Source organism: Suncus etruscus, chromosome 4 (assembly GCF_024139225.1).
Source record: "Suncus etruscus isolate mSunEtr1 chromosome 4, mSunEtr1.pri.cur, whole genome shotgun sequence".
Taxonomy (NCBI): domain Eukaryota; kingdom Metazoa; phylum Chordata; class Mammalia; order Eulipotyphla; family Soricidae; genus Suncus; species Suncus etruscus.
The window spans coordinates 128,895,476-128,915,721 of record NC_064851.1 but is presented as its reverse complement, the minus strand read 5'-3'; the positions used below and the strand labels follow the sequence as shown (position 1 = coordinate 128,915,721).

General features: G+C 34.1%; 1 non-coding gene across 1 annotated transcript; it reads left to right on the top strand.

The window, feature by feature from the left end:
• The first annotated feature begins 2,496 nt into the window (after positions 1-2,496).
• Positions 2,497-2,603, top strand: LOC126008261 (U6 spliceosomal RNA). Its single transcript, XR_007495601.1, has one exon. It is a non-coding gene; the product is annotated as a U6 spliceosomal RNA (small nuclear RNA).
• Positions 2,604-20,246: the final 17,643 nt, after the last annotated feature.

The following is a 20,246-nucleotide window of genomic DNA, read 5'->3' as shown; positions in this document are numbered from 1 at the left end:
GCTGATATATATTTTGACATTGCTTCCTCTTCTTTTTTCTTTTTTTCTTTCCCCCCTTTCTTCATTTAAATTGATATTGAAAGCTCCCAGCTTTTCTTTTCCGAACAGAACCACAGAACTTGCATTTGTTATGTTTTTGGGGGGGCCCCCGATGATGTTCAGGAGTTACTCCTGGGTATGCGCTCAAAAATTTCCCCTGACTTTGGGGGACCATATGGGAATCGAACCGAGGTCTGTCCTAGATCAGCTGCTTGCAAAGCAAACACACTACTACTGTGCTATCTTTCTGGCCCTGAATCATCTTTTTCTCATAAATTAAGGGGAAAAAAGTGAATAGTACCAGGAGCAAGCAGTCACATGAACATTGAGTGAAAATGATCAGAAGTAAATACCAAACCAAATGTGGTGCATGCTGGGAACGGGGTGAATTGGGGTCAATGCTTGTGGTAGGGATGGCCCTAATTCACTGTCACTATGTATCTTAAAAATAACTGTGAAAGACTTGTAATTTAAAAAAAAATTAAGACATAGTATGAATGTGGGTAGAATAAGATAAATGTAATAGGTTCATTTTATAGAAGTATATCCTAGCATAGTTATTGAAGTTTCAAATATGTTCATGTAAGGTTTAATTTGAATTATGATGCTATCTCAGAAGTAAATGAGTAGGAAAATTAAGTTTAATCATATGAGGATATCTAATGAGAAAATGTTGAAGAAAGTTACAGGGAAATGTGGTAAAATAAGACTAAGGTTGTTGGGACGTGCCCTTTAGTCAAATTGCATGCCCCAAACACTACACACAAACCAGAAGTACAAGCCCTCATATCTGCACCACCCTGACCCCCTTTTGTCTAGAAATTCGCCAGCTCTGATATCTATCTGCACTCAAAACCTCAATATATTACTAAATACATCTACTGTTCATCAGTAGGTGGGACTTGGTACTCATATTTTTCTAACAGTATACAGTTTCAAACTCAGTTAAACCAGCAGAGTAGTTGATAATTTTCTCAGCAGTTATTTCTGCAGAGGAAAGAAAAATAATCTGAAAAGCAAATGCAGAAATAATTCAACACATCTCTTTCAAGGAACTGGAAATCTAAAATTCCATTAACACCCATAAAAGGAACTCAACTGTAGTCACAAAAAGGAAGCAAAATTTAGCTATATTTGATAGTCCATCAAAAAGGAAGCAAAGGGCCGGAACGGTGGTACAAGCAGTAGGGCATTTGCCTCACACGCACTAACCTAGGACAGATGGCAGTTTGATTCTCCTGGCATCCAATATGGTTCCCCAAGCCAGGAGCAATTTCTGGGTGCATAGCGGGGATTAGCCCCTGAGTATCATTGGGTATGACCTAAAAACCAATAAGTAAATAAATAAAAAAAAGGAAGTGATACCTAGCTATATTTGAAAGCCCATAAACATGCTTGGGCCTGATCAATAAGGACTTAAACAGAGAACTTCCTCACTCTCTGAAAGGAAGCAGCTTCACAAGTGCAAGAGGCCAAAAGAGTCGCAAATAAAATTGATTCAAAAAAAAAAAACAACAACAACAACACCAAGACTATAGTAATCAAAATGGAAAAACCAAACAGAGAGATGACCTTTTTCAAACAGTGAGAGAAAATCTTAAATATAAAGGAAATAATATAAGAATCACAACATATATCTTATATGAAATGGTCCAGGCAAGGAAAAATAGAATGACATAGTTGATATTTCATATTTAAATTAATAATTATATTAATTAATAATAAAATTGAACTTAATGATGACATATTTAAATTACTGAATGAAAGAAGCTTTCAACCTAGATTTCACTTTCCAGTATACTTCTCATTTATATGAAAAGGAGGGATAGAAAAATTCTCAGACTAAAAAGAGATTGCAATATTTACAATAACCAAACTGGTTCTGAATGAACGACTGACTAGTGATTTATCTAAACCAAATAGCCAATTGGAGAAGCAACAATTTACTGAATAATGGCTTAACAGCCCTTTATGTCAATGGTACAGACTTATAGAAAGAAAGAATAAAAAGCTAAAATCAACAACCTAATCACACACCTTAATTGATTAAAAACCCAACAACAAAAGAATCCAACAGTAGAAAAAAACAATCTGAAATAAATGATTATCAAAAATCAAGAAAGAACATAAAGAATTAATGAAACCATGTGCTAGTTCTTTGAAAGAATAAACAAGATAAACAAACTTGGAAAGACTATTGAGGAGAAAAGGAGAAATGCTAAAATAAATTGGATGAGAAATGAAAGAGGATAAGTTACAGCAGGTCCTTCAGAAATCAAAAGCATGAGAACTTACTATGAACAGCATTACTCTCTAGGTTCTCTATAAAGCTAGAGAACCTAGAAGAAATTGACAGATTTCTAAAACCATGTATTATCCCAAAAGTAAATGAGGATGTGCATAGCCTAAATAGGCCAATCACAAGCAAGGCTATAGAAACAGTAATTAAGAATACCCGTGCTCGCTTCGGCAGCACATATACTAAAATTGGAACGATACAGAGAAGATTAGCATGGCCCCTGCGCAAGGATGACACGCAAATTCGTGAAGCATTCCATATTTTAAAAAAAAAAGAATACCCCAAAAATAAAAGTTTTGACCCAGATGGATTTATAAGTGAGTTTATGATTTACTGCCCTCAATCTTTAAACTCTTTATACAATATTGAAGAAATGGAAACTCTCCATTATACCTTTTAAGAAACTAGCATTACAGATAACCAAGCTGACAGAGAGACAGAGACTCTACTAAAAGAGAAATTTTCAGATCTATTTCCCCAAAGAATGTTGATTAAAAAACTCTCAACAATATCTTAGCAAAATGAATCCAATAAAACATTTAAAAAACCATACATCATGATTTGGAGGTTTTCATCCTGATGATGCAAGTATGGTTCAGTATATGCAAATAAATTAACATCAGACACTATATCAATGAATACAAAGAGAAAAAGCATATGATTATATCAATTAATGCAAAGAAAACTTTTAACAAAATATAAAACCCAGTAGTGATTAACACCCTCAAATAGAAATCATCCTCAAAATAATAATATCTTCTATAAAATGTCCATAAACAATATTATTCTAACACTGAAAAACTAAAAGCATTTTCACTTAGGTAAGGCATAAGGAAAGTCTGAACATTGTCTCCACTCTTATTCAACATCTTATTAGAAGTCCTAACAACCACAGTCAAGCAAAGAAAAAAAAATCCGAAAAGATCGATACTGAAAAAGAAAAGAAAATCCAAAAGGATTGATACTGAAAAAGAAAAAGACAAATTGACTCTGTTTGTTGATGACATGATAATATGCATTGAACACACTAAATGGTCCACAAAACAACTCCTAGAAACAGTAAACCAATACAGTAGAGATGGTGGCTAAAAATAATTATGCAAAAAATCCCTGCCTTTCAAAAAAAATGGAGAGAAGAGATAAACAGAAAATTCTTCCCAAGAAGAAATGCAGGTGACAAAACAGGCACAAGAAAAAAATGCTCCACATTGTTAATCATGAGGGAGATGCAAATCAAAATAATGAGATATTATATTATACCACAGAGACTGGCACACATCAAAAAAGAAAAGAACAACAGTGCTGGCACAGATATGGGCAGAAAAGGAAAATCATTCACTGTTGGTAGAAATGTTGACTAGTCTGGTCTTTTTGGAAAACAACATGAAACTTTTTCAAAAACCTAGACACTGAATTCTTATATAAGACAGCATAGCACCCCTGGAAATATATACTAGAGACCAAAAAAGATACAGTACAGAAAGGGCATCTGCACTCCTGTTTGTTGCAGTACTATCCACAATAGTCCCAACCGGGAAATAGATCAAGTGCTTGAGAACAGAGGAGTAGATGCAGAAACAATAGTACATCTACACGATGGAATACCATCTATCTTTTAAGAAAAATGAAGTCATTCAATGTGCCTCTATATGGATGGAGTATATCAAGCTGACTGAAATGAGTGAGAGGGAATGGGATAGGCATAGAATGATTACAATAATTTGTGAAATATTAAATTAAATGTTAGCACATGATAATAATATCAAAGACAGTAGAGATGAGGATGGGAGGACTAAGGTTTATAGAAGAAAGCTAAGCTTGTGGCAAATATAAGGGGATTGCAATTAGGATAGAGAAGGGACCATTGGGGCCGGAGAGATAGCATGGCGGTAAGGCGTTTGCCTTGCATGCAGAAGGACGGTGGTTCAAATCCCGGTATCCCAGATGGTCTGCCAAACCTGCCAGGAGCAATTTCTGAGCATAAAGCCAGGATTAACCTGAACGCTGCCGGGTGAGCGCTGCCCAGAAACCATAAAAAAGGGGCGGGGGAACCACTGTGACAATGATAGTTGTAAATAATCACCCTGGACAAGAGCTGGATGCTAAAAAATATATAAAGTGATATGTATGATACAACTGGTAACAATTTTACAAGCTTTAGTGCTTAAAATGAAAAAATAAAGAGAAAAAGAAGGTAAAGGGAACAAAGTAGGAGAAAAATAGTAGACATTAGTGGTAGGAAATGTGCACTGATGAATGAATGGATGTTGGACATTGTATGACTGAAACTCAGTCATATGTTTTGTAACTATGTGTCTCATAGTGATACAATTAAAATTTTATTTACAAATTGGTTATATTCCTTTATTACATGATAAATCAGATGAAAAAGTGATTAAAGAGTCTATTTTATTTAAAATATTTTCCAGAAAACTTCTACTGATACCCATGACAATCTTCAAAGAAGGAGATCAAATACTTCTGAAATTCATTTGGAAAAATACACACCCCAGAAAAGCTAAAGCAAACCTAAGGGAAATATTTTTAAAAAAATATTGAAGGCATCACTTTCCCCAACACTGAATTATACTACAGAACCTCCGATCTACAGAATAGACTTGAGGTCATTATATAGACCTCAAATCTATTTTATTGATTTGAAGGTCATCTTTATTCTAGTACCAAGATTTTTTAATGATTATAGCTTTGTAGTACAATAAATTACTCTTTGTAATTAATTACTTAATAGTTCAACTATTATTCCCTGAAAAAGGGGCAAGAAACTCAAAATGGAGCAAGGAAAGCCTCTTCAACAGTGATATTGGGCTAACTAGACAGGCACATGCAGAAAAGTGAACTCAGACTTCTATCTAACACCATGCATGCACAAAAAGTAAAAATAAAATGGATTAAAGACCTTCATATTAGATGTGAAACTATAAGGTATATAGAAGAACACATAGGGGCCGGAGAGATAGCATGGAGGTAAGGCGTTTACCTTTCATGCAGGAGGTCATCGGTTCGAATCCCGGCGCCCCATATGGTCCCCTGTGCCTGCCAGGAGCAATTTCTGAGCCTGGAGCCAGGAATAACCCCTGAGCACTGCCAGATGTGACCCAAAAAAACCAAAAAAAAAAAAAAAAGAAGAACACATAGGCAGAACACTCCATGACACTGAGATAAAATAAAGGTTTCTTCAAGGAGGAAGCACCACTGTCCAAACAAGTGAAAGCAGAGTAAACAAATGTAACTACATCAATTGAGAATATTCTACACTTTAAAGGTGATATCAACTAAAGTAAAAAGTTCACCCACAGTTGGGACAGAGTGATAGCACATCGGTAGGGTGTTTGCCTTGCAAGCGGCTGACCCAGGACAGACCTCGGTTAGACCCAGCATTCCACATGTTTCCCTAAACCAGGAGTAATTTCTGAGAGTATAAACAGAAGTAACCACTGAGCATCACAGGATGTAGCCCCCCCAAAAAAATAATATTATATCCATGGAATGGGACAAACCATTTGCCCAGTTTCCATCAGATAAGTAATATCTATGGTATACAAGGTATTGACAGAATTTAACAAATAAAATCTAACTTCATAAAAAATTATAAGAAATGAACAGGCATTTCCTCAAAGAAGATTACAGACGGTCAAAGGCATATGAAAAAAATGATCTACATCACTAATAATCAGGGAGCTGCAAATCAATACAACTAGGCATCATAACATGCAACAGAGAATGGCAAACATCACCAAAAAAAGAACAAAGAAAGAAACAAGTATTTCTGTATGCTGCACTCATCATGGATAGAAAACTATAAGAAAACAGCTGTGATAATAGTCTTTAAATCAATTATTTTGTTTTAACATTTCCTTTGTTATTATAGTAATAGCATCCATTTTGTCTTTTGCAACTAAAGACCAATAATTCAGGATATATTCCACTGAAATTGTAAGACTGCCATGTAAACAAACTTCCAGAACATAAACTCTCCTCATCAAACACCAATTCTACTTAGAATTTTTAACATACTAATTCTAGAACTTTCAGAAATTCAGAATTTGTATTGTTATAGAAACCTAAACACTATTATTTGCACCCATCTTAAGACTACATCCGGGGGGCTGGGTAGGTGGCGCTGGAGGTAAGGTGTCTGCCTTGCAAGCGCTAGCCAAGGAAGGACCGCGGTTCGATCCCCCGGCGTCCCATATGGTCCCCCCAAGCCAGGGGCGATTTCTGAGCACATAGCCAGGAGTAACCCCTGAGCATCAAACGGGTGTGGCCCAAAAACCAAAAAAAAAAAAAAAAAAAAAAAAAAAAAAAAGACTACATCCGATGTAATAGCATTTATAAAAAGAACAAAGAACAAAAACACTCAAAGTTATTTTTTTTTTTTAGAAACTGGGTTTGTTGGTTGTATTGATGTGGTATTTTGGTTTTTTTATTTTTGTTTTTGTTTTATTTTTGAGCCACACCTGTGGCTTTCAATGGTTACTCCAGGCTCTGTGCTCAGAAATAACTCCTGGCAGGCTAGGGGACCATATAGGATGCCAGGAATGGAACCCAGGTCCATCAGGATAGGCAGCATGCGAGAAAAATGCCTTACAGTGTGTTATCACTATGGACTTAAATTGGAAAGTATTTTTATGGTGAAGGAGATTTAATCTTAATCTGTATGATGATTCCACTTATGAGATTTATGATCTGTGCATATATTAAATATGTTGTTTTCATTACTACCTCTTCTTTTAAAAGGTTGTTGATAGTTTCCTTTTACATTTGTCTGCTGGGCTTAAATAATATAAATAGACCTTTATATTATTTCCAATTTTCTTTAAATTTTCAAAAATTTCATATCTTAGCTATTGTCAATAATTGTTTACATATTAATGGAAATAATATTCTGATAAATTTTAGGTTATTTACTATATATGTAAAGTATATTTCAATTTAGTGACTACTTTGGTTAGATCTATATATTTTATATTTATTTATAATTTTTTTCTTTGATTCCAGAGTATATTTTTTAATCCCATTTACAGTTTTACCTCAAACAATTAAGTTCTTAAAATCAGCATAACAAACGGCTAAAACATTCACAAAATACTAAAAATCACTATTAAGAGAAGTAAAAGAATACATAAAGAAATGCAAACACATCTATCCCCTGTCCAAAACAAACAAATACACACACACCATCCCATTTTCTAAAGACATAGACCCTGTCTATGTTTAAATTTATATGGAGTAATAAAACATTCTGAATTGCCAACACAATTCTGGGAGAAAGGTGGGAGGCTTCTCTTTACTCCAAATTTAAGCTATATTTTAAAGCTATAATTATCAAGAAAATGTGGTAAGAGAAAACAGTCATATCAGTGGAAAAGAATTAAAAGCCCAGAGAAATTTCCAAGTATACTAATAGTTAATCTTTGATTTAAAAAAAAAGTGTATGTTGTAGAGCAAGAAGAGCAATGAATGAGAGCATCCTTGCCTAACCATAGAGAAAAGATATTAAGTCTTTCGTCTTTAATAATGATGCTACCTATACATTTATTGTAAATGCCTTTGTAATACCAAGATAAATTTTTTCAATATCCATTTTGCTGAAAGTAGTACCAGTAATTGATATTGGATCTTGTCAATTGTTTCTCTGCAACTAGGGGGTAAATATAGGTTTTGTCCTTCCTTTTATGAATAGGCTGTTCATTTCATTTGCATATAATGAAGCATTCTTGTATCCCTAACATAAAATACACTTGATTATGATATGCATTTAATGTTTTATTGCAGTCAATTTAATAGCATTTTATTTAGAATATTTACATTCAACTTCATCAGAAATATTGGTCTGAAATTTTCATTTTTAGTAATGTCTCAGTTTTTGGTGTCAAGGTAATTTTGGTCTAGACAAATGTTCAGTAGAATTCCTATTTATTATGTACTAGTTACATAAAGCACTCTCAAAATTCGGTTAACAGATTTTAAAAAATATATCAGAAAATATGATTAAGTTTGTCACAAATACATAAAGACAATACAAAGACATATGAGAAAAAGCTCGTCATCACTCATTATCAGAAAAATGCAAATCAAATATATAAGAGAATAATTTGCATCAAAATTAATTAATAAGATTCTGAGTGTATACAGTTAGATTTTGTAACATTTTTCAACATCATCTTTGTTTAACTATTGTGAAATTTTTTTAAAAAATTATGTATGACTAGTTTTCAAGTGTTTAGATTTTTGCAAAGTGACATATATCAAAAAATAAAATTGCAAAATCGTTCAACCTATCCATTTTTAAATGTAGGAGCTGACACTTTTGTTATTTATAAGTATTTAATCTGTCATTGGCCACCCAGTGTCTTGCTAATGATTTTTCCCCTTTAGATGACAAATCCAACTGATTAACTGTCCTAATTGCTACAGTGCACATCTTTCCTTAGCAGGAGTCTGAGTAATTTAGATATTTTCTAACTAGAAATTTGCTTGATGATCTCAACTACAGACAGAAAATTATTTTAAAATATACCCATAATACTTAAATATTTTTATTATTTAGTTACTGAGTTAAATGAACAAGTAAATTTAAATGTATTAAGTAATTTGAACTGTAAGGTGTTTTAAGCTTTAGGAGATACCTTTAATATGATAGAGCATAATAAAAGCAAACCTTTTTGAAAAATGGTAATAGATAAAACCTATTGGTACATTATGCTAAAATATTTCTTTAGATTTATTTGATAAATTAGTCTTCTTAAGTGAATTTAATTTCTTTGTACAAAATCTCTAGACTATCAATTTAGGCAAGACACTACAAAAATTACATTGATTACCGAAATAATACATGCAAAAAAACAAAAATAATTTTTGCATTTTATACTTTGTTTTTCTTCATTTAAAACAGATATTTCGGGGCCGGGTAGGTGGCGCTGGAGGTAAGGTGTCTGCCTTGCAAGCGCTAGCCAAGGAAGGACCACGGTTCGATCCCCCGGCGTCCCATATGGTCCCCCCAAGCCAGGGGCGATTTCTGAGCACATAGCCAGGAGTAACCCCTGAGCATCAAACGGGTGTGGCCCAAAAACCAAAAAAAAAAAAAAAAAACAAAACAGATATTTCACAATTGTTATATTATCATGTCCATCTCATGAAAGCTTCATCTATATCATAATTTATTTAGTAAAATTTAGTAAATACACTAATAGGTTTTAGTCATTTAAAATGGTATTAGAAAGCTTGATATAAATAAAATGCATACATTTTATTTTAGTCAATAATGAAAATTTTCTAATCATAAATATATTTCCTAATGGGAAATTATTTTTAAGATGCCTGCTATTTGGAAACATGAACATTTAAGAAGCGTGTAACAAAAGAAGGGAGCTCAGTTAAAAGATTATCAAATAATTTGTGAGTCATTAGGTACAGAGATAGAAAAATGAGATGAAATTCACGTGACATACCTGATGCCTTCTTAGTAAGCTAAACAATTATGTCTATTTACTAGATAATAATTGCACACTATCTTTAAAGTCAGTAATTGAACTGCACTAACCACTATTTCTGTTTGTCTGGAACTTAGGAATTTCTCAGGATGTGTACATTTATTCGACATAGTCCAAGATCACCAAAACTGTTCACCTCTCCATTTGCAATTCATCATTCCCAATATAATGATGGAATTTAAAAAAATTTCATCACACTTACTTTGTTTGTTGATTTTTCTAATGAAAATCTCTTAAATGAGAACATTTTCATATTATCCAACCTCACAGTTAGTGTTAATTTATTTGACCAAAGTGACATCATTTGTTGTTGCATGTGAATAATAATTGGTATGTGTGAGACATTTAAAGTATATATAATTAGCCATAAAAAGAAAGATTCTGCAATTTGTGAAAACATGGATACACCTGGAGGGCATTATCCTAAATGAAATAAACAAGGCACACAAAGACAAAAACTGCACATAATTATTTCATGTGGAATCTGAAAAAGTCAAAGTCATAGACCCGAAAATGGAATGGTGGTTTTCAGGGAAGAGATGTCAGGGAAAATTGGGAGATGCTTACCATATGTAGTCTTCATTTTTGAAAATTAATGTTTTAGAAATTTAACACCATAGTGACTACTCTTAAAGTTGTATAGTTGATATTTGCTAAGAGTAGATTATCAATATTCTGGAGACTCCCCCAGCACACACCTATTGAAAACTATCTCCAGGGCCGGAGATATAGACTGGAGGTAAGGCATTTGCCTTGCATGCAGAAGGATGGTGGTTCGAATCCCAGCATCCCATATGGTCCCCCGAGCCTCCCAGGGTTAATTTCTAAGCATAGAGCCAGGAGTAGCCCCTGACTGCTGTGGATTTGACCCAGAAACCAAAAAAAGAAAGAAAAGAAAAGAAAACTATCTGCAATGGTTAACTTGTTCATTTTATTATGGTATTCGTTTCACTCTATATTTTTTATTTTTTTAACTTTAAACACCATGATTATAAACATGACTGTAGTTGGGTTTGAGTCACAAAAAGACCACCCCCCTTCTCCAGTGCAACATTCTTACCACCAATGCACCCCATCTCCTTTCACCCACACCCCCTGCTTGTATTCGAGAGAGGCATTCTACTTCTCTCACTCATTAACGTTGTCATGGTAGTTGTTAGTGTTCTAACTGTACTCACCCCTCCTTGAGGTGAGCTTCATATCCTGAACTGGTCCTTCCAGCCCTCGTCTCTGGGCATTATTACAATAATGTCGTTTCACTCTAAATCATAGTGTCACCATGTATACTTTAAGTGCTATTTCTACTTGTCATTCATACTTCAATAAGCCATAAGGGAAGAAAATAAAGAAAGGCAGGATTCTTCCATGTTTGACATGATGGAGCACACTGGGATCCTTCCACTTTTTGTTTGTAACAGTTATATTTGGGGTCATGTTGGAGCTTTATGCTGCCACCATAAATGGTTAGTTCTCAAAAGAATGTAGTTTGCAGGCTAGAATTCTTGAGTTGTTATCAGTTTATGTAAATTTGTATTATAATTAATGCTGTTCAATTGGTGTGAGAAAGTGAAACAATTCAGCTATGTATTTATATTTGTTAAACTGTTCTGCTCCTAATTTAACCGTGACATTTAATTTATTTAAGTATCTATTGTGCTAAGGTCTGAAGAAAGTCTTACATTGTATTTTCTCTATTCTTCCTCAGAACAAGTCCATCAATTGCATACTTTTTATAAGGAATTATTTAAAATTTCTGTATATTGGCTTCGAGAACTCAGTTTGCTAACATAAAAACCAGAAATCATCATAGATAAATTAAAACTGAAGAGAGGTGCTGGAGAGGTAAGACAGAAGATGAAGCATTTGTACTGCATGCATTCTGACCTGGTGGTTCAGTCCCCAACACCTCATTCATATGGTTGGTTCCCCAAGCCAGTGAAGAGCACCTAAGCACAGAGCCAAGATAAACCCTGAGCACCCGCTTAGCAGGCCCTCAAAACTGAAACCTAAAAAAAATAAACAAAAATAACTAAAAGAAAAATGGCTACATTTTCTCAGATCCTATAGTGGTTTTTTGTTTTGTCTTCTCTATATTTTGTCAAATTATCTTTTAGAACGAACTAAGAGACTCAACAGTGATCTCTAACAAGTCTATATTAGTATTAAATAAAAGTCTTCATCTATCTTAGTTTATCCATTGAAAATAAAACAAAATAATTTTGAAAAAAATTTATATTGTCTAATTTTAAAGGTTTAATGTTATATTTTATTTTTTTTGGTAATTTAATTATTACCCACCCCATTTTGTATCATCAGTCCAATAAAACATTTTAATAGGGATAGCTTATATAAGTTTTATAAAGACTTAATTAATTTGATTTCAGTTTAATTTTTGACAACCATTAAGCTAGCTATATACTGATTTAATAAATATTGATAAATATATAAGGATATTGTCAAACATTAGCTCACATAATTCTGGGGAGGATTAGCAATTCTAAAATTCATAGGGTAGAGTCAGGAGATAGAGCAGATAAGGTGTTTGCCTTGCATCTGGTCAGCCCAGGTTCAAATACATATGATTCCCCAGCTTTGGGAAGAGTGATCCTTGAGCAGAGTTTAAGGTAATTATATATATTCTATTGTAAATAGATTTACACATTTAAAAAGTCCTTTTAATCTTTACTATTTGTGTTTTTGTTCTCTATAGAGTAAGAATAGAATTGCTAGATCTTATGGAAGATAGGTTTTTAATAATTTGAAAAACCTCCAAGGTATTTAAATACTGACTTAATGTGAAATCATAGAGAATAATGCTTCCATTTTCCCACACCCTCCAAAACTCTTGCTGTTTCACACCTTTTGAGCCATGTCATGTCCTAGACCATGAGATGATTGACAATTTTTTCTTTGATTCTTATTTCTCTTCTATTTGACCTTTTTGCCATTTTTCTGATATAGTTGTTTGGATGTTCTTATTTTTGAGCTTTATGAATTACACATCTGTTTTGGCTAAATTATCTGTCAAGTGCGTAGCATCTGAATATTTTCTCCCATTTTGAAAGATGTCTTTTTGATTTTGTTTTTGTTTTGTTTGGGGGCCACATCCAGTGATGCTCAGGGGTTACTCCTGGCTCTGCACTCAGGAATCACTCCTGGTGGGCTTAGGGGACCATATAGGATGCCAGGTATTGAACAAGGGTTTGCTGAGTGCAAGGCATGTGCCTTATCCACTTTACTATTGGTCTGGCCCAGGACATTTTTTGGCTTTAAACTTTCTTTCTCTGTATAGAAGAATTCTAGATAGATGAAGTTTCATTTGTTTATTTTGATTTTGTTTTCATCATTATTGAAGACAAATCCCAGAGATAACTGTTACCAACACTGTGGAGTAAATTGACTGTATTCTCTTCTATGTGATTTATGGTTTAAGGTTTAATATAAGGACTAGTATTTATGCATGATATGAAGTAATGATCCACACTCATTCTCTGAACATAGCTATCCAGATGTCCCAACACATATTAAAAATAATTTTCTTTTTATATTTTATGCTGTTGAATACATTAATACAAATTAACTGCTGATATGAAGGAGGTTCTCCTTTTGAACTCTCAATTCTATTCCAATAATCCATATAATTGTTTTACTCCCAAACTATCCCTGAAATTTTAGAAGAATTATTATTTTATAGAGATTGAATTAAATATATTTATACATATAATATATATTCATATATACAGAAATATTTAATTTAATATCTATAAAATTCTGTAGCATTCTCCAATGAAATAGAATATTTCTGAAACTTTCATGAAACACTAGTTAACCTCAAAGCACGTAACAAAACTGAGAATTAAGAATGTCATTTAGACACTAATTTGCAATATTGTTACTATCACTTTATCTCCTTTCAGCATCCAGTTCTTGTCATTTTCAATTATCATTCACAGAGGTCATTTCTCTGGCCTAACCGCACTACCTTGCTATTTGTGGAAATATTCCTATCATGGACTAGTTCTCCTGGCCTTCACCTCTATTGTCTCTATGTATTAATACCATATTTTCTATATTCCACAAATGAGTCTGATCATTCTATGTCTATCCTTCACCCTCTTACTTATTTCACTCAACATAATACTCTCTGTCCTTCTATGTACAAAAAAATTTTATGACTTAATTTTTTTAACAGCTGTGTAGATGTAAAATAATTTCTTTATGTTCACTTGATCTCAGACACTTAAGTTATTTCCATATTCTGACTAGTGTGAATAGTGATGCAGTGAACATAGGAGCACAGTGGGATTTTCTGCATCATGTTTTTCGACCCCTAGATTATATTTCTAGGAGTAGTATCGCTGGACCACATAGTATATCAATTTCTAGGTTTTTTTTTTCAATTTCTAGTTTTTAGAAGAACATCCATATATTTTGAGGTACATCCAAAAAGGCTTGACCAGTCAACATTCACACCAGCATGGAATAAAAGTCCTTTTTATCCCACATCAAAGACAGCACTGGCTGTTCTTGTCCTTTTTTAGTTTGCCTGTATCTCTGTCTCTGTGGTATGAGATAATATCTCACTGATGTTTTGATTTGCAACTTTCTGATAATTGTAAGGGGCAAATTTTCAAGGTGTTTTTCTGAACATATGTATTTCTTTTTGAAGGAAATTTTTGTCTCTTCTTCCTATTTTTGCATGGGATTAGAATATTTTTTTATTAAACTCAAACAGTCCATTATATATCATAGATATTAAACCCTTACCAGATGGGTAATAGGTAATGAGTTTTTTCTATGGGTAATATTTTTATTCTAGTCAGTGTTTTGTTTTGGTTTTTTTTTTTTTTGAGGTGCAGAATCATAGTTTACTGTAGACCCATTTGTTTATTTTTGCTTCTATTTGCTTGGTCAGTAGTGTTTCATCCTTGAAGATGCCTTTAGCTTCAGTGTTCTGGAGTGTTCTACCTAATATTTTCTCATATGTCTGTATATATATACATATATATATTTATATATATGTATATATACACATATATATTATTTTTTCAGGTCTGTTATTAAGGTCTTTAATTCATTTTAATTTGACTTTTGTGCATGGTAGTAAAGAGAGATCTGAGCTCTTATTTTGCACATAGTTAGCTAGTTGTCTCAATACCTCTTGTTAAAGAGGCTTGCCTTTGTCAATCTTGCATTTCTTGCCCCTTTATCAGAGATAGATTTATCCATACTTGAAGTTAAGTCCCAGACTGTTCAAGTTCATTGATCTGAGGATCTGTCTTTATTCCAATACCATGCTGTTTTACTGACTTTCAATTTATAGTACAGTTTGAAGTTGGGAAAATTGATATCTCCTGTTTTCTGTTTCCTAAGAATTGCTTTAAAATTAGTGGAGGTTTATTGTTCTATATGAATTTCAGAAGTGTTTGACTTATTTCTTTAAAAAATGTCATTGACACCCTCATAAGAATTGCATGAATATTGCCATTTCAATGATTTTTTTTATTTCAATGATGTTAATCCTTCTAATCCTTGAGCAGGTTATGTATTTCCACTTTCATTTGCCCTCTTTAATCTAGTTTTCTTTATATATCTTCTTTGTAGATTTCTCTGTATATGTCTTTTATTTGTTTTTGTTTGTTTGTTTTTTGTGATTTTTGGGGGGTCACACCTGGCTACTCCTGGCTCTGTGCTCAGAAATTGCTCCTGACAGGCACGGGGGACCATATAGGATGCCTGGATTTGAATAACCATTTGTCCTGAATCTGCTGCATGCAAGGCAAATGCTCTACAGATATGATATCTCTCCAGCTCCTGTCTTTTATTTCTTTAATTGATTCCAAGGTGCTTTATTTTCTCTTTCCATTCTTGTTTTCTATATTGACATATGTTTTTCATCTCCTCTCTTATGTTGGCTCATTAGTCCTCATTTTTCTCTATAAAATTGTTAATTATATTTTTTAATTTATTTGTATAGTTTACTTTTTTTAAAAACAAAATACAATTTATTTATATCGGGTTTTATAGTCTGCCACTTTATTGACTATTTCTAGAGTATTCTTTGGAATTTTCTATGTATATCATCATGTTATCTGTACCTTGAGTGTTTAACTTTGTTTTACAATTTGAAGTCCTTTTCTCTTTCTCTTTCCTATAGCTCTGTATAGGACTTCGCATTTTAGAAAAAAATACTTTAAGTATTTAAGTTAAGTACATAAAATATGTCTATTCTTATCTTATACCTGATCTAAGAAGATCAACTTTTAGTTTTTCAGCACTAAATATATAAATATTTGTGGGTTTGTTATAGATAACTTTTATTGTATTTAACTATATTTTCTATACCCTTTTTGCTAATCATAAGTGATTGTTGAATCTTGCAAAACATATTTTCTGTACTTAATGGGATTATCTGACTTGTATTATTCCTTCGGTTGATGTGGTGCTTTTGTATTAATTAATTTGCATATGCTGAATTACCTTTGCACCCTGAAATATCAGTAGGTGATGATATACAATACCTTTACTATAATAATTATGATTAGTGCCCATGATAAAAATGACAATATTTATGTAGATTCCATGATTAAAAGGAAATATTTATGTGACTACTAAATCTTAATTAAGAATTCAAAAAATAATCCTATATTACAAGGTTAAAAAGTCAAGAATTTTGCCATTTTATCACAGTCTTCAAATAGTCAATGCAGTTAAAATGTTTAAAATTTATATTTCACTTAATTGACATTATCTCACTCTTCAATTTGTTTTCATATACACAATTTCAGGGGAGGAAGCAAAATAAAACTTGAAGTAAAAAGTGGCGCAGTCAAACATTTGTTTTCTAATTTTAAAATGCATCAGATCTGAGGGTATTTGTGAACTATAATTTCTGGAAAAGAAGGTCATTCTATAGTGTTTATGTAGTTTTCAACTGTCTTATTCTGACAAAGTAGGAACATTTATAAAACATAAATTATCTGATTCAGTTAGTGGCTGGTTTCCCCTGAAACAATGACAATATATTTAACATAACAACCCTTTGTATATCACAATTGCTCTAGAAACAGGACTTGTACTGTGTCTAAATTGAACATCAACTAAGAGAATTTAAAGAAAGTAACCATAATTTTATTAATTTTTGATTTAATTATACAGAAATCTTATAACAAATTCTATATCTTTGTATTACTATTTAGTTGAAACTTATTCATGACTTTGGAAACTCTTGTGGATGAGAATAAATTGTCTAAGAAATAAAGTTAAAAAGTAAATGAATAAAATACAGCTCTAAGACTGAATTTTAAAGACACTTTAAAAGTGTCTTTTAAATTTCCTTTCACAAATTTACTTTAAATGGGGAAAAATATTTTGCAGTCTGATTTGCATGTGAACTCTTTTCGAGTGCCATTATCTCAAACATCAGTAGCTACTTTATTTTAAAAGGTGCTCAGCTGTTCTTTTCTAATTTATTTTATTTATTTTATTTGTGTGTTTGTGCTTCAAATAACTTCAACTTGAAATTTAACAGTATTAATAAGCATTTGTTGCCAACTTTTTCTAAACTCCTTTAACTTAGTAAAAATGAAAAATGTTATTTTAAACTCACTAGAAATTCAGGTTACTCATTCCACACAATTTGATCTTTTTTTTTGTATCTCATAGATCAAGATCCAAAACTCTAGAGTAGGGAGATTGAATAGGTAGGGCATTTGCCTTGCATGTGTTCAACTGGGTTTTAATCCTTGTAGGATCCCCGAGCTGCCAGGAGTGATCCCTAAGCAAAGAGCTACTCAGTACTACAGGTATCACCCAAAAAACAAAATCAACCAAAACACTAGATTAGATGCAGAGAAATAGAATAGTAGATTAGACATTTCCCTTAAACAACCATAAGAAGTACCAAGGACCTATGCTGAATTAAATCTAATCTCCATTAGCTTTACCTGCTGTCTTATCTCTTTGGCCATAGTATAAACTTTTTGTTTTGTTTTGGCTTTTGGGTCAGCTCAGCAGTGCTCAGGGGTTACTCCTGGCTCTGCACTCAGAAATCGCTTCTGGCAGACTCATGGGAACATATGGAATGCCAGAAATTGAACCTGGGTGTTATCCTCCCCCCAAACCAAATGCTAATATCACCTGGATGATGAGACCCTCACACAGCTGGGAGGGGTCTGTGGTTGGTAATTAAGGGTTGCCTGGGTGGAGAGGAGGAGCATACACAACAAGGAGACAGAGCAGTCACAGGAGCTGCAGAAAGGCTGCTTAGCTTAGAGGCCATGTGAAAAAAAGCACATGGCGATTAGGGCCTTGTAATAAAGCTGGATGTCTTTTGAAACTTCAACTGACTGCCTATGGATCATTTCTTCACTGTCACCCTGCACCTACAGACCCGTGGGCTGAAGGGGCTACAGTAGCCAGTTTATGCTGAGAAAGGCCTCACCATCCATGAATCACCTCTAGGACTCAATAACAGTAATTAATACAACACCCAGATTTGTCCCATGTTGGTCGTGTGCAAGGCAAACGCCCCACCGCTGTGCTATCTCTCTGGACCTACTGTAGCCATTTAGAGCTCGCTCTCTCTCTCCTCTCCCTCTCTCTCCCTCCTTCCCTCCCTCCCTCCCTCTCTCTCTGTCTCTCTGTCTCTCTCTGTCTCTCTCTGTCTCTGTCTCTCTCTGTCTCTCTCTGTCTCTCTCTGTCTCTCTCTGTCTCTCTCTCTCTCTCTCTGTGTCTGTCTTTCTCTCTCTTTTGGTCACACCAGGTGGTGCTCAGGGGTTACTCCTGGCTCTGTGCTCAGAAATCACTCCTCGCAGGCTCAGGGGACCATATGGGATGCTGAGAATCGGAAGCAGGGTCCATCCTGTTTTGGCCTCATGCACATGCCTTACTGCTGTGCTATCTCTCTGACCCAATTTAAAACTCTCTTTGTGTGATTATTTTTTTCAATTTTGAAATAGATTATACTGTCTATATAATACTTTTGATTAATATATAAGCATCATGAGTTAAGATATAGCCACTTTCTTCATTTAAATTGATATTTATAGCTTCTAGACTGGCTCCTTCCAGTTTTCTTTTTTTTCTCACAAAACCACAGAACTCGAATTATCTTGTTCTGTTTCATAAATTGAGGAAAACAAACAAACAAAAAAAGTGGATGGTACCAGGAGCAAACAGTCACATGAATAATAAGTGGAAATAAAATATATGATCAGACCTAAATACCAAACCCAAAGTCAATGACAACAGAATCAAGATACCGAATCTACAAATAGCTATACACAAAGGGTCCCTGTTACACTAGCAGTCCAGGGCACATAGGGAGGAGTTTTGGGATGCATACCGGGAACAGGGGAGATGGGTGATGGGAGGACAACACTGGCAGTGGAAATGGCCCTAATTCACTGTCACTATGTACCTTAAATATAATTGTGAAATATTCAAGCAAATTAACATGCCCATGCTCTTCTCTCCTCTATTCTCACTACTTCTTTTTTTCCTATTTAATCCTTTTCTTCTTTTCTGCCCCTTCCATATACCTTCCCTTTTCCCCCTTCTAGGAATCCGACTATCCCTTCATCCCTCAATCCCATCCAGATTTTCCACCTTATTAAAACTCTTCACCCTCAGTTCTTAACCTATTAGGCATCAAGTCTGACCTCCTACCCCAACGAAACAGTACCCAGCACCCAAGCGAATGGACACCCACTCAAATCCACACCTCATCCCTGGCAGGAAAAGACAACCAACACCCCCTGATGACTCATGGTGTGGGCCCTCCCTACCAACTCTTCCTAACGTGGACTGTTGCTGGACACCGGACTTAGCCCTAAAAGGGCTCCCAATGGAAGAACTCTACGCAAGACCCCCCTGCCGCAAATCTTTTTACCAATCTCAAGAAGGGCAAGGTGTGTGATGAAAAGGCACCTGGGAACCCACACCCCACAAGAAAATCTCAAAAGATAATTGGGAAACCTATACTTCCATCATAAGACCTGTATAACACTACCTCTTTATTTATTATTTCATTTTTTAAATCATTTTTATATGTGAGCAAATATATTTTTATTTCTATTTTTATCTTTTTTGGGTGTGTGACTTCTTTCTCTGTTCTTCCTTTTCCACCCCCAAATGCAATGGCAATATAATGATGCACCATTTCTATCTGCAAAGACACACTAAAAAGGGGGAAATCTCACGTATATAAACAAGCTCTTATCTTCTACTGATAAGAACTAATACTTACTTACAATACAGGGGTATCTCCCACCTTAAAAATATGTCATGTGGACCCATCTTAGCCTCCAGGAGATTAGACACCTACCATCCAGCCTTGAACCCTGAATCCCAGACATAGAAATGACACAGTTCTTCACAACAGCTACAGGAAC